Source organism: Peromyscus californicus, unplaced genomic scaffold (genome assembly GCF_007827085.1).
Source record: "Peromyscus californicus insignis strain IS unplaced genomic scaffold, ASM782708v3 Scaffold_6__1_contigs__length_162567912, whole genome shotgun sequence".
Taxonomy (NCBI): domain Eukaryota; kingdom Metazoa; phylum Chordata; class Mammalia; order Rodentia; family Cricetidae; genus Peromyscus; species Peromyscus californicus.
The window spans coordinates 118,848,647-118,862,151 of NW_026294584.1; positions in this window are offsets into that span (position 1 = coordinate 118,848,647).

The following is a 13,505-nucleotide window of genomic DNA, read 5'->3' on the forward strand; positions in this document are numbered from 1 at the left end:
CTTCTTTCAAACATCAGCCTCAAAGGGGAGGAAGAATTTCTTACTCATTTTATATCTGTTTGTATCAAACATTTAGAAATGGTGCCATCAATAGATGGCAGTTTTCAATTCTATAATTCTTTCTAGCATTTTAATTACCTGGAAAAGTGGTATATTCTACCATGCATATGTAAGGCCATATACTCAAGTATCTTCTAAAACAATGAAAGAGAGGACTATTCTCTCATTGAAATAAGCCTAAGACATAGGAGTCTGTTTCTGGTCATACCTTCTACTTGGCATAGCCTATTTAAAATGAACAGTTCAAAACCAGCCTCGCTTGACCTAAGTATATATGTTCACACACAGCACGTCTGAAATTTTCACATTATGGTTCATTGAAAAGGCAATGGGCTTTGCAACAGGATTGACAACAAAAGGAAAAATGATGAGGAAAATTGCCTTACTTATCTGCTACAGTACTCTTGATTGCCAAGTGTAATTTTCCGGTTCATTATAAGAGGGGGCACATTTGACCGTTAACTTGAGTACTCATAGATTTCACTGATACAAAGAACAAGTTGTTTGAAGCGTGCCTTGCTTTTTAACGAAACCAGAGTAATTGTGTGTTTTTAAAACATCATCAGTTTTCATCAGTTTCCCCCCTGCTGGAGTTATATGTGGGTAAAATACTTAAAGGTCATCAAACACTGTGGAACATGAGCCAGCTGTAGAAAAGTGAAGATGTTAAAATTATACATAAGCGACACAGGCCATTTTCTGAGTTGTCGCTTGACATAGCATGAGATTTGACTGGGTAATTGAGGTAAATAGCCCTGCCATTATAGATGCCATGATAGATCAGACAGGGGTCAGAAAACACAAGCAATCATCCTTTAACATAAATGGGCACCGCTCTAGCACACTATAGGCAATGCCCCCATTTAAAACTGTAGTTTTTTATTCTTCTACTAGCCCCTCACTTTAGTGCCCTAAGGACACTCCTCTGCCCCAAACACTTCAGTTTCTTTCCATTATGTTAAACTATCTATCTATCTATCTATCTATCTATCTATCTATCTATCTATCTATCTATCTATCTATCATCTATCTATTAATTCAAAACGAAAGCCACTAGCCACATATGGCTGTTTAAATTCAAATGAATTAAAATGAAACATTCTTTTTCTCAGTTACAATATCCATGTTCAAAATTCAAAATGTTCAGTGGTTTTGTGGTCAATGGGAAACTCTGCAGTGTCTCCATCAGCTCATAAACATGGTGAAGCACGAGACTATCAAGCATGGCAACTTTAATTTTGGAAATATAGATATTGATCACCTGATGGGTGGTCAGCCCAAACTGAGATACTTATTAATAGTTACTTATTAGATTTATACAAGAAGAATGCTGTAAAATATCTCCATAGTTTTGCAGCCTAATTTGATGTTGGAACAATAGTAATATATATAAATATATAATGTGTGTATATGAATGTATATATAAATAAAATTATTATTCAAATGAACTTCCTCTTTTTCAAGTGACAACTAAAACACTAAAAGGAATTGATGCGACTTTAAAAAATGCTAACACATGTGGCTTGTATTAGAGTCCCTTTGGACAGGGTTGATTTGTATTGACGAAGTCTATTTGCTATAACCACCAAGGACATACCTGTGACCCAATACAGGTAGGCTTGTATACTGAGGGAACCACAAGGAAGGGGGAAGTAGTTGGGAGGTAACTCCTCTGACAGGGCAAAGGTCACTGTTGTGACAAACATCTGCAACAGAGTGGAAATGAAGTGAAACATAAAATATAAAATGATCGTCTGACAGGAAGGTTGTTTGTAAAGATTTAAACTTCAAGTCTTAGCTGAAGAGCAGATATTTAGGGTAGCTTCAGAAGCTATGATGTCCAGATGAATGTGAAATGAATCTTTACACCCTTAAACTGAAATTCTGCATCTAGGTCAGGGGTTGAGGCTGCTTTCTTTTAGAGTGCCAAGGTGAATCACAGGATGCAGCAAATAGCAGAATGCTCCAATCATGTTAACATAATTCTTCAACAAAACAGCTTTTCATTATTAAATGTAGTTTTTAATAAGCTCATTGTGAAATAAAACTGTATTTCTTGTACTCACATTAAAATCCAGGATTTTGTTTTCAGTACATGTCTTACTATATTCTTTCTGGTATCTATACAGTTATGCTTTTATACATTGATTTGTTCAGAGTAGTTCCCCAATCTAGAATAATTTTCTCACTCCTGTTGAGGTCTTTGAAGGCTCAGTTCAGATGTCACAGCTTCTTTCAAAGGCTTGATTCCCTACTGCCAAACAGTCATCAAACAAATATCTCAGAACATTCAGCTTTGACCTGGCCTACCTAAGTGATGGGGACACTATTATATTATGTCACACTTACATGAATTTGTGAACACTGTTCTGCCTTTCACATGGCTATCTCACAAAGTGGGGCAATGTTCTGTATTCATAATCTCAATCCTTATTCCTTAAAAATCAGTTCATTTCATGTGGTCAGTTTCAAAATCTCTGATGAATGGATTTATTCTTCTTCCAAAAAGAGAAAATGCAATCATGTTAGTAACAAGAAAGTCTCATAGGTTAGCACTAAATAGATGCTATGACATCCAAATCACCTTTACTTCACAATCACATATAAATACTTCACTGCTTTCATAGACACTGATGAAGTGATGTCCTTGTTTACCTTTTCTTGAAAGCATTTGGTTGTTGAATGCCACACACCTATATTTAAGTTTGCTTATGTAGAACACACCAATGAACAACCTAACTATGCACATGATGGCTAAAATAAGGAGCATAACCATAGCTTTTGAGAATTAGTTCACAATCAAGATACTTGTTACATTACTAGGTCTGATGTTTTATTCAATGACAATTTTTTTTTTTTTTTTGGTTTTTCGAGACAGGGTTTCTCTGTGTAGCTTTGCGCCTTTCCTGGAACTCGCTTTGGAGACCAGGCTGGCCTCGAACTCACAGAGATCCGCCTGGCTCTGCCTCCCGAGTGCTGGGATTTTTTAATCTCCACACTTATATTAGACAGATGCACTTTTCATTTTCATCCCTTTATTCATCGATCATTTACTTCAGTTCACATCTAGTTCATACCAGAGATTGCCAGTAATTCAATGATATGATAGGGGATTGTTGCACACACATTTTTGCAGGCCATATATAACCACAGATGAATGAAGCAGAGATAAACACATGGACATTTTTTAGGAGCTGTTGGTTTTAAAATGAGTGGTGACATCACTCCCTAGTTACAGTGTCAGATGCCCATATTCCTTTTGTAATTATAAGATGCTCTTTAACTAATGTAATTCTATCATTATCCTGAAAAGAACAGTAAGTTAGAAAAAAAAGTCTGGTGTCCCACTTGACTGACTAGCTATATGACATGGTAAGTATCATTTTCTTCATGTACTATAAAATATTCAGATAGGCAAGTGTAATGATAAGATATTTGCCCATTTCCTCTTAAGTCACAAACAGAAAATGGGGAAAAGGAAAAGAACTGTTTCCTCAGTGTTTCTTAAATATCACTAAACAAAATTTGTCAACCTGGTGCTGGAGGATTAGGATACAACAAGTCTAGGGAGAGGTCTAGAAGTCCTTTGTGTTTTGTTTTCATTTAACAACTGTCCTACTTATTAAACAGGAAGCTTGAGAAACTCTGGTTCAACCTGGCTTTGCACTTGAAGCATAGAAGAATCACCAACGGGAGGGTTAAAAATTACATCTGTGAGGTCTCAGCTCTCATTCTTCTTATTCAGCATATTCTAAGTGGTGAGGGCCCAGGAATCTGACATCTTTTTTTTTGTTTGTTTGTTTTTTTTCGAGACAGGGTTTCTCTGTGTAGCTTTGCGCCTTCTCCTGGAACTCACTTGGTAGCCCAGGCTGGCCTTGAACTCACAGAGATCCTCCTGCCTCTGCCTCCCGAGTGCTGGGATTAAAGGCGTGCGCCACCACCGCCCGGCTGGAATCTGACATTTTAATGAAAAGTTCCTAGTAGTTTCAGTACAGGTCCATAGATCACAGTGTGAGAAATACAGATCTCAAACATCAATTTGGGGGAGTTGTATGTTGAATGTTTTATGGATATTATTCCAGTAGCCAAGGCAGACTAGACCATTAGGTACTGAGACAACTGAGTGAAATTTTTATGAAATGATATTTTTATTTTATCTAAATAAAGATCATTATTTGGAAATGACAAAATTGGTTTACTAGTAAAATAACATTATTTTATTTCTATTTTTTCTCAGTTTCTGTTTGTTTAATAATTATATGCTTCCAACTCATTCATCCACTCAAGAAATTCACCTAGAATTTCTGTTGAAGGCTAGGGTCTGTGAGAACCACTGTTAATATAGCAATGGACAAATAGATATTGTGGGTGGGTACTTCCTAATCTCCTACAACTCAGAGATAGGTTTTATGACTATCGTTTGAATAAAATAATCAAACATTTTAAAATATATTGGATCAAAGCTACAGTGCTCATGTATTTCACTAAAAAGTGTGCAACTTGAATGGGCAATGGGTCAGTCTATTTCTGATCCTTATGATATCAGATTCAGTAATTCACTACCATCTGGGAGAACCTGTTTCAATAAAACTTCCTGTTGACTCTTAGCTGGAAATGATCCAAGGTGTTAGCTAGGTTCTTGAATCGTTTTCCTGTGTCTTTTTCAGGGATTTACAGGATATCTCCATGTCTCTCAATCATCACTTGGGTGCTAGCTTTTCTCTGCTATAGTTTTCCAGCAGAACACAGACAAAGGCTCCAATGCTACTTCTGAACTAAGCCGCTCTAGTCACAGAAAACCACTTGCATTGAAGTCCATCAGTCAATTAAGTGACTAATGCTGTCTACATTCATAGGGTGAGAACTATTCTACAATTAGTATTGTGAGAAGTAACACATTTGTAGCCATTTTCCTATAAACCATAAAGCAAGACAACTATTTAACAATTAAGCTAGGCATGATGGTATACACCTTGCGGTCCTAGCACTTGGGATCACTGCAAATTTGAGGCCAGGCTGGTCTACATAACGAGACCTTGTCTCCAAAATCAAACAAGCAGTGTTGTTACAAACCTAAGAATTAGCTGAATACATTTTTAATAACTGCTCATAAGGAAAAGAGTCTGGTACTATAAAACAGAAGGAGGAAGTTAGGAAAAGAACCCCCTAAAGAAGGAGTATAGAAATTGGGACATGACCCAAGTCAAAGTATTATTATAAGATGTAAGGGCACAGTAATTAGGAAGCAGGTAGGATGACTAGGGAAAAGAAATGAGGGTAAAATGGTACAAACTAGTCGTCATTGCTTGCTTCTTCTACCAGCCACTGTCTAGTGTCTTTGTATGCATTATCTCGTTTAACATGCCCAGAAATCTTAGGTGACTCGTATTTCCATTTTACATGAACTAAGAAATAAGTTCAGTAACAGAGTCAGAGTTTTAGGGTCTCTTTTGACTCATGATATTTTAAAGGACATGCATTCCTATACTAAAGTCAGTCACAGTGAGGGGCCACGAGTGGTTCAGAAATTTCAATGAGGGGCAGGCACCTGAGGAGAAAGTTATGTACAAAGTAAGACAGAACAAACACCAAAGACTAACTCCATCTCCTGCACCCCTGGCTCTAGTGAAGAGTTGTAATTTCCCTCACAGCAGAGTTTTAAAAGGAGATTGAAAAATAACAGCTGGACTCCCATTTTTAAGTGGGAAAGGGCAGTTCATCAGTTTCGTTTGATTCTATTTTCTCAATCATAGATATATTTACTAAAAGCCCAGAGAGATTCTGTTTCTCTAGGAATAGTGGACATAATCCTGTCCCTCACAACTGGACAGGATTTACTAAATAAATAATACTCCTGTAAATAAACCTGAAAAGGTCTCTGTCACTCGTGTAGGTTTCCACAGCCCTGGTGACAGTGCAGTGAATGTATTGCCTAGGTGATGTGGGTCTTTTGATCTATAGGATCTACAGATGTAATACTTCATCTGGACCACATGATATACCATCAAGTCAGTGCTTCTCGATGATGTATTGCTTGATAAAATAAGGTTAGCTGTCAAAAACTCATTCTAGGAACTCAAAGTTTAGCTCCAGGAAAAAATTCATTTTGGACCTTAAAAAAATACATTTTTCATTCAAGTACAGGGAAAGACAACTCAGCCAGAGCTAAGAGGCTTGGAGGTTCCATGAACCCTGATAAAAAATGATGCCTTTTGGTACTTAGGTTAAAGAAGGACAAGGTCAAATCAAAAAAGCCTTAGCTATTCGAGTTTGGGTTTTTTTTTTTAATCTATATATTTTTTAAGTTAGTCACCTTGAGTTATGGGATGGGGCAACAAGAAAGCCTTTCAGTAACTTGTCACTGATGTGCTATTGCAATAGTACAGGCTGTAAAAAAATTGAGTAGGTGTTTCACAAGACTAAGTTCTAAGAAACATCTGGAGTTAAGATTTTGTATATGAGCGAGAAAATGTCTTATTATTATTTTGCATATCCCTATTTATGGATGCTTTAACAACTGCTGTTTTACAGAGGGTGATAATATATTCTAAAGTGATCTTTAATACTGATATTTCAAAATCTGTTCTTAAATATGCATGTGCCATCTGAAAATTAAAAAATAACTGTCTGCTAATGTTTTGTCTTCAGATGTGCTGACTAATCTTGAAACTTCATTTACATTCATCTACAAATTTAGATTTCAGATACACCTAGTTTGAGTTTCTACCTGAGCATGATATTTTCATGATAATGTCCAATCATAGGTGTTCAGCAGAAATAATTACCTAAAAACAAACCAAAAATAATAATTAAAAACCAAACAAAAATGTGGAGGAATCCATGGGACAGAAGTGTTTCTTTTAAGAAATTAAGAAAGTCTTTAGGAAGTCCTCAAGTTTTAGAGCTGAGATTTGAGTTTGGACAGGAAGAAAGTACATGATCATGAAGGACATTGAGCATCTCAGGTGAATTTCAGTTCAGAATTCTAAGAAAGACCAAGTCAGCAAATGTAAGTTTAAGTTACTTGAGATGGTCAAGTAGTGATTGTGAAATCAAAGCTTTACTATTTAGGTTAAAAATTCAACAAAATAGACATATAGTTTATGACATTTTATTCTCCAAATATTGATGACATTCCAAAGTGGATTCAAGTTTATCAGCCACATTAATTTTCTAATTCCTGTAATTATATCACCATGAAACTGATGAATTCTTAAACAAGGGCTGTTTGTACTGGGTTAAGATAAGGTAGAGAAATAGCCTGACTCAGTCTCTGGTGATGATTATAATGAATAGTCATATAAACTCAATGTCATTTTAAAATATGTTTATGTATTGAAATTAATTTGTACTTAAAATAACCAGACTTCACAGATCCTTTTGTTTTTTTGCATTTTTCCTTTTATTTAGAAACATTTGTTACTCTTTTCTTTAAAATATTTTGAAGTAATAATATATTAATAACACTTTTCCATTTCATTAACATAAAATGTCATGCAAATGACACCAGCAGCATCTTTAAGGGACTCTCAAACTTCCCTCTGAAACTTCACAAACCTTGCGTCCATTGTCTGCATCTTTTAAGTTTACACAACAGCAGATCATGCAGCCTGAGCACTCATTAGCTTTTCCAGCCCAAAGTTCTAAAATGCTACCACTATCCTCCCCAAAATCTGTGGTCAGGTTCACCACAGCAATAGTTCACATTCTGGTATCAATTTCATCTTAGGGTTATGACTGCTGTGCTAAAACACCGTGACCAAAAGCAACTTGAGAATGAAAGAATAGGCTTCATTTTGCACTTCTAGGGAAGTCAGGACAGAAACTCTCTGCACAAATATGTAGAGGCCACGGAGGAGTGATGCTTTCCTCCTTGCTCCCCTAGGCTTGTATAGCTTGCTTTTGTATAACACTTCAAACCACCAGCCTATTGATGGCACCTTCTATTATGGGCTGAGTCCTCCCACACCAGTCGCTAAGAAAGTGACATACAGGCTTGCCTACAGCCTGATCTTATGGAGGCATTTTCTCAATTAAAATTGCTTCCTCTAAGATGACTCTTGGTTGTATCAAGTTGACATAAAACTAGCAAGCACTCATGTAAATGATTGCTTTACATATGCTTTCTGTATTCACCTAAAATACAGTTTCAACATAGATTTCAGACTTACTTTTTTGCATACCAAAACAATATTTTTATTAAAATAATCCTAATGTGCTCATCACAGGCTTTAAATAACACACTTAAAAGATCACCCATGTATACTGTTTAAATATATAAACTGTATTTGTGGTTTCTTCTTTCAATGAATCACCCCAGGTATAAAAAGTTTTGTGTAACATTTTCTCTTGAGGCTAAGGATGTGGATACTTTTCTATAAGTCATGTGGACTTAAAAAACATATTTTGTCAGCATTGTTTAATCTGGTTTGAGTTTTTATTGGCTCTGATACTGACGATTGTTTTAAAAGTCTCCATTCTAGGTATTGCTATTTCTCCAATCTCTAGCGTGTGAAATGCTAATTACAGACAACACTTCACAGTTCAGTGAGCTGTGGGTAGTAGAGTTGTGTACTATGCTTAACTACATTGTAGTTTCTTGTATTATTACATTCACTCAAGAAAATCATCACACTTCAAACCATCTAAGAAAAGCATACTATCATTGGGAAATCTTGAGTAATGTGATACAAAAGTTTGATATGTTTTTTGAGGTATATGGAATAAAGTAAACTGGCTTCTGATTGAGCAGTATCCTGTAGAAAGGCATTGAAAGAGAAGGTGATGGAAATATTGGTGGGAAAAAATGTATGAATTCAGGGGTTCCTCATATGGATTGTGATGGTTATTCTTGGCTGTCAACTTGACTACATCTGAGATTAACTAGAATCCAAACATCTTGGTACACCTGTGAGGGATTTTTTTCTTTAATTAAATAATTTGCATTGGGAAGACCCATTTTTCAATCTGGATCTTTTGATGTGGGAAAATCCATCTTTAGTCTGGGCCACACCTTGTGATGGCAGCCTGTGTAAAGGACTGGAAGAAGGAAACTTGCTTTCTTTGATTGTTCTTGCTCCCTCTGACAAGTTTACTCCTTCATGTGCACTAGAGCCTAGTTTTTTGGGATTCTGGCATACAATAAAGACCAGCCTCATGGACTGAACAACTACACAATTCTTGGACCTTCTTTTGGTAATCATTGTAGGAATAGCTGAACCACATCCCCTAAGCCATTCTAATAAATCTCCTTTGTCTACGGGTTCTAGTCCTCCAGAAAACCCTGATTACTACATGAATTTTCTCTCCTTCTTCTCCTCCTTCCTCTTCTTAAAAGTAAAATGGGATCACTCCAATGAGCACAAGAATAGATTTGCTTTTAAGTGGAAATAAGCAGGAACCGCTTATTTGTTGGAGGATCATTCAATTATTTTCACATTTGTGATTATTTTCACATCCCTCTGTTTCAATAGGTAAATATTGACACTAAAGATGAGCAAATCTGCTTTTTTCTTGCATTTTCTCTTCAGAGGTTCTGCTGGACTGATCTCTTCTCTAAAGCTGATATTTATAGAACACAGGCAAATCTGTGCAACTTTGAGGTGTTAGCATAGAAAACTACAGTATTAAGAACCAGTGCCTTGCAGTCAGAATGCCGTATCTATTTGATGTCACACTCTAGAGTAAACTGGGACATGTCCATTAGCAACTTAATGGCATCAATTCTGTTGCATCGTATATATGCTATAATATTGTTCTTATAGGATCACGAATATTAAATGAGTTGTACAAGAAAAAATATGTTTCCTTATAGCTTTACAGATCAAAAAGTAGGTTAAAATGATTAGAATTTTATGAGGAATTTTTTGAGGAATTTTTCATGAGGAATACTTTGTGGATAAATGGAAGACATTTGTTATGAAATAAAAGTAATGCTTTACTCAGCCTTATTACCAAAGAACTTTGGATTTTGTCTGGAACTTTTCTCTTCCTACTGTCATAGTACATTGGTTGCTATTTTTCTAATGTTCATTACTTTTGGGTGTTGTGGGATGGTCTTTCTGTATACTGTGAATATATGTTGCTACCATTGGTTAATATAGAAACTACTTTGACCTATGGCAAGACAGGAGACAGCCAGGTTGGAAATCTAAGAGAGATACAGTGAGAAGAAAGGCAGGGTCAGTGGGGACACTGAGCACCACCTGAGAAGCAAAATGTAATGGAACTCAAGTAAAGCCATAAGACACATGGCAATACATAGATTAATAGAAATGGGTTAATTTAAGGTGAGTGAGCTAGTTAGTAATAAGCCTGGGCCATAGACCAAACAGCTTGTAATTAATATAAGCCTCTGTGTGTTTATTTGGGACTGAACAGCTGCAGGACACAGGAAAACTTCTATCTATATATGGGGCTTTTTTTTTATGTTCCACAAGCCTTTATTATTCCTGGAATAAATACTATACAGTCATACATAGTGTTATTCCTTTCTGTATGCTGCTGGATGCCATTTGCTTGTGTTTTGTCAAGACTGGAACATGTACTGACAATAGAGCTTGTATTTTATGCAATATTTGCATCTTGTTTCAGTGTAAGTATAACACTAGTTTCACAGATCACATTTGAAAATTCTGCTTTTGTATAATTTTGGGCAAGTTTGTAAATAATACAATTCTTTACCTATTTGTAGTAACATAGGCATCTGGACATGAGTCTTTACTGGCCTTTGTATTTTTTCTTAGGTAAATTTCAATTGTTTTATCTTGCTTGAAGTTTTCTTCTTTTTATATAAGTTTAATTTGCTGATATAGAGTTGTTCATGCTTCTGTTCTTTTTCATTATTTCTATAAAATTGCTATTGATGTCCTGTCTTTAATTACTGATTTTAGCATCCCAATCTAAATAAAGGAAAGTCTAAGTAAGGTACATTTCTGTTATTGCTTTAAAAATGGCCTAACTTGAGCTTCATTGTTTTGTTGTTGTTAGTTTTTCTACTCTCTGTTTCACTAATTTGTTCTCAACTCTGTTTTTTTTCATATTTAGATTGCTCTACTTTTACCATACATTTCAGTGTTGAGTTCTTTGATTTTAATGTAAGTATAAATACAGATTTTTGTTTTTCTCTAATTGTTGCTTCATTTAATGAAGTTAAGTGTTGGGGTGATTCCTTTGTTCCCTGAGAGAATGTCCAATGTGCCATTGCTAAGTCTTCCAGAACTTTTTATTTATTTATTTTTCTTATTTTGAAAATTATTTCTTTTATTTTTTTAAGTTATAAAATACTAACATCATTTTACCCTGCCCTTTCTTCCCTTCAGGCCTCCCATATAGGCCTCCTGCTGTCCTTCAAATTCATGGCCTCTTTTTTCATTCATTGTTGATATATATATATATATATTATAGCAATATATATATATTATAGCAATATATATATATATATATATATATATATATATATATTCCTAAATATATAAATACAACCGCCAAAGTTGGTGAGATATGAAACACATTGCCAGATAATATAACTAAATAATTTCTGTGGGTGGACAAGGCAGAAATAGCCAGTGGTGATGGGCTCACTTTTCTTCTTTCCTTTTCCTCTCTTTGGTATCTTTCTCTCCTTCCCACATCCCTCTGTCCTTTTCTGATTTAAGAATGTAAGCCACATACAATGATTTTATAAGCTATAACATAAATAATTTTAAATATACAGATCCACATAGAGAATTGTGTCACAAAAAAATTTACCAGTTTGGTCTTTGGAAAGATATTATTTCTGCTTTAACTTTGCTATTTAAATAAATTAAACTTTGACAGAGCGTAAGAGCTATGTGTGCCTATGTCCAAACTTAAACTAGTGTTAGCAGAACACATGGTACTCTTTATCACTAGGTAGTATATTTTTATGTATATCCATAAGTGATGTGTTTAGTATTGCTTGTTATTTTAGACTTTTTACATATGAGACTTCCCTGTGTGCATGTTAATGTTAGCTGTTCTTGTCTCTTTTCATTACATGGACATGTATTAACTGGAATATTTTTTAAACCTTGCTCACTTTGTTACTGCCATATCATATTCCTTTTCCCCTAAAATACTGCACTTGTATGTGGTGACACACAAGTGTTTATTTTGTAAAATGGTGCCTCACATTTTTCTATATCTTCCATGTGTACAAGATGCTTTCTATAGACAACACTTCCTTTTTCTCTCTGTTTCATGGCACACATTAATAAATGTGATATTTGTCCTTACCCTAATGTAAGTGTACAGAGTTCTTTCCACTCATATCTGTGGAGGATTTGTCTGAGTACCTGCCCATTTGAGTATTAGGAGATCATAGGCACACGTCTAACAGACATGTAATATGAAAATGTGGAAATTTGTTGTATGCATGCCAATAATTAAAATTGTTAACTCTTTACATATTCACATATGCAAGTGATCTTAACAAGTTATTACAAAAAGAGAGAGATCTCAACAGTGGAAGGCAAAGGTTTGGAGGTGTCGCCAAGAGGGCTCCATGTTCTGGACGTGCACAAAGTCCTGAGATGGCCTCAAGCTCAGTGAGAGGTACAAAGTCAGTTGTATTCAATTTGCTACAAGAATAGTAGATTTTTAAAGTTATTACATATATTTATAAAAAAATGCATTTAAATGAATTACATTATTTTACATTATTTAGATGTCTGTAGGCCACATACTAGTATCCAGTCTTTGCTTGCTTTATTGTTAGTTTCTGATACAGGTGTGAAGAATTGCCTTCTGAATTTACCAGTAACTGGCTTTAAGTTGTACTAGTTTTACTTGACTTTTTAATCATGTTTAAAACTTGCAAAAGGTGCCAGTGTTGTGTATTCAGCATCTTTTTATTATAAAATTATAACTATATAATTGACACTATATAGTAATATTCTCTCTCTTCTGCTTTGATTTCTCTTCATTTTGTATAGTTTTTGAAGCACCAAGCAGATCATGATTAAAATTCACACAACATGATTTCTACTTGATATTAAAACATTTCTCTGAATTAAAAAATGTTATTCTATCAGATATCAATATGTGTCTTTTAAACTGAGTTAAAATAGATTTATTCCATATTTATATATTTAGATTTAATTTTTCCTTATCTTTTCTATTAATTCTTCCTTGATTTTTTTCCTTTGTATTCTTATCTTTTGTTGATTTCATATAGAATTTTCTATTTCTCACATTTCTTTTCTTCAATGGTTTGCTGCCAACAGACCCCTTTTTGTGCTTTTTCTTAAATAACACACATGATTAATCATAATAATAGAATTCAGCATTTTCATTTTTCCAAAATATTATAAAAATGTTGCATGTTTAATGAGTGTCCCCCAGACATTTTTATTATTGTACCAGCTGTAAACTCTGAGGCTTTACAGGAATTTATTTCCTACTCTTTTCTGATGACACTGTGC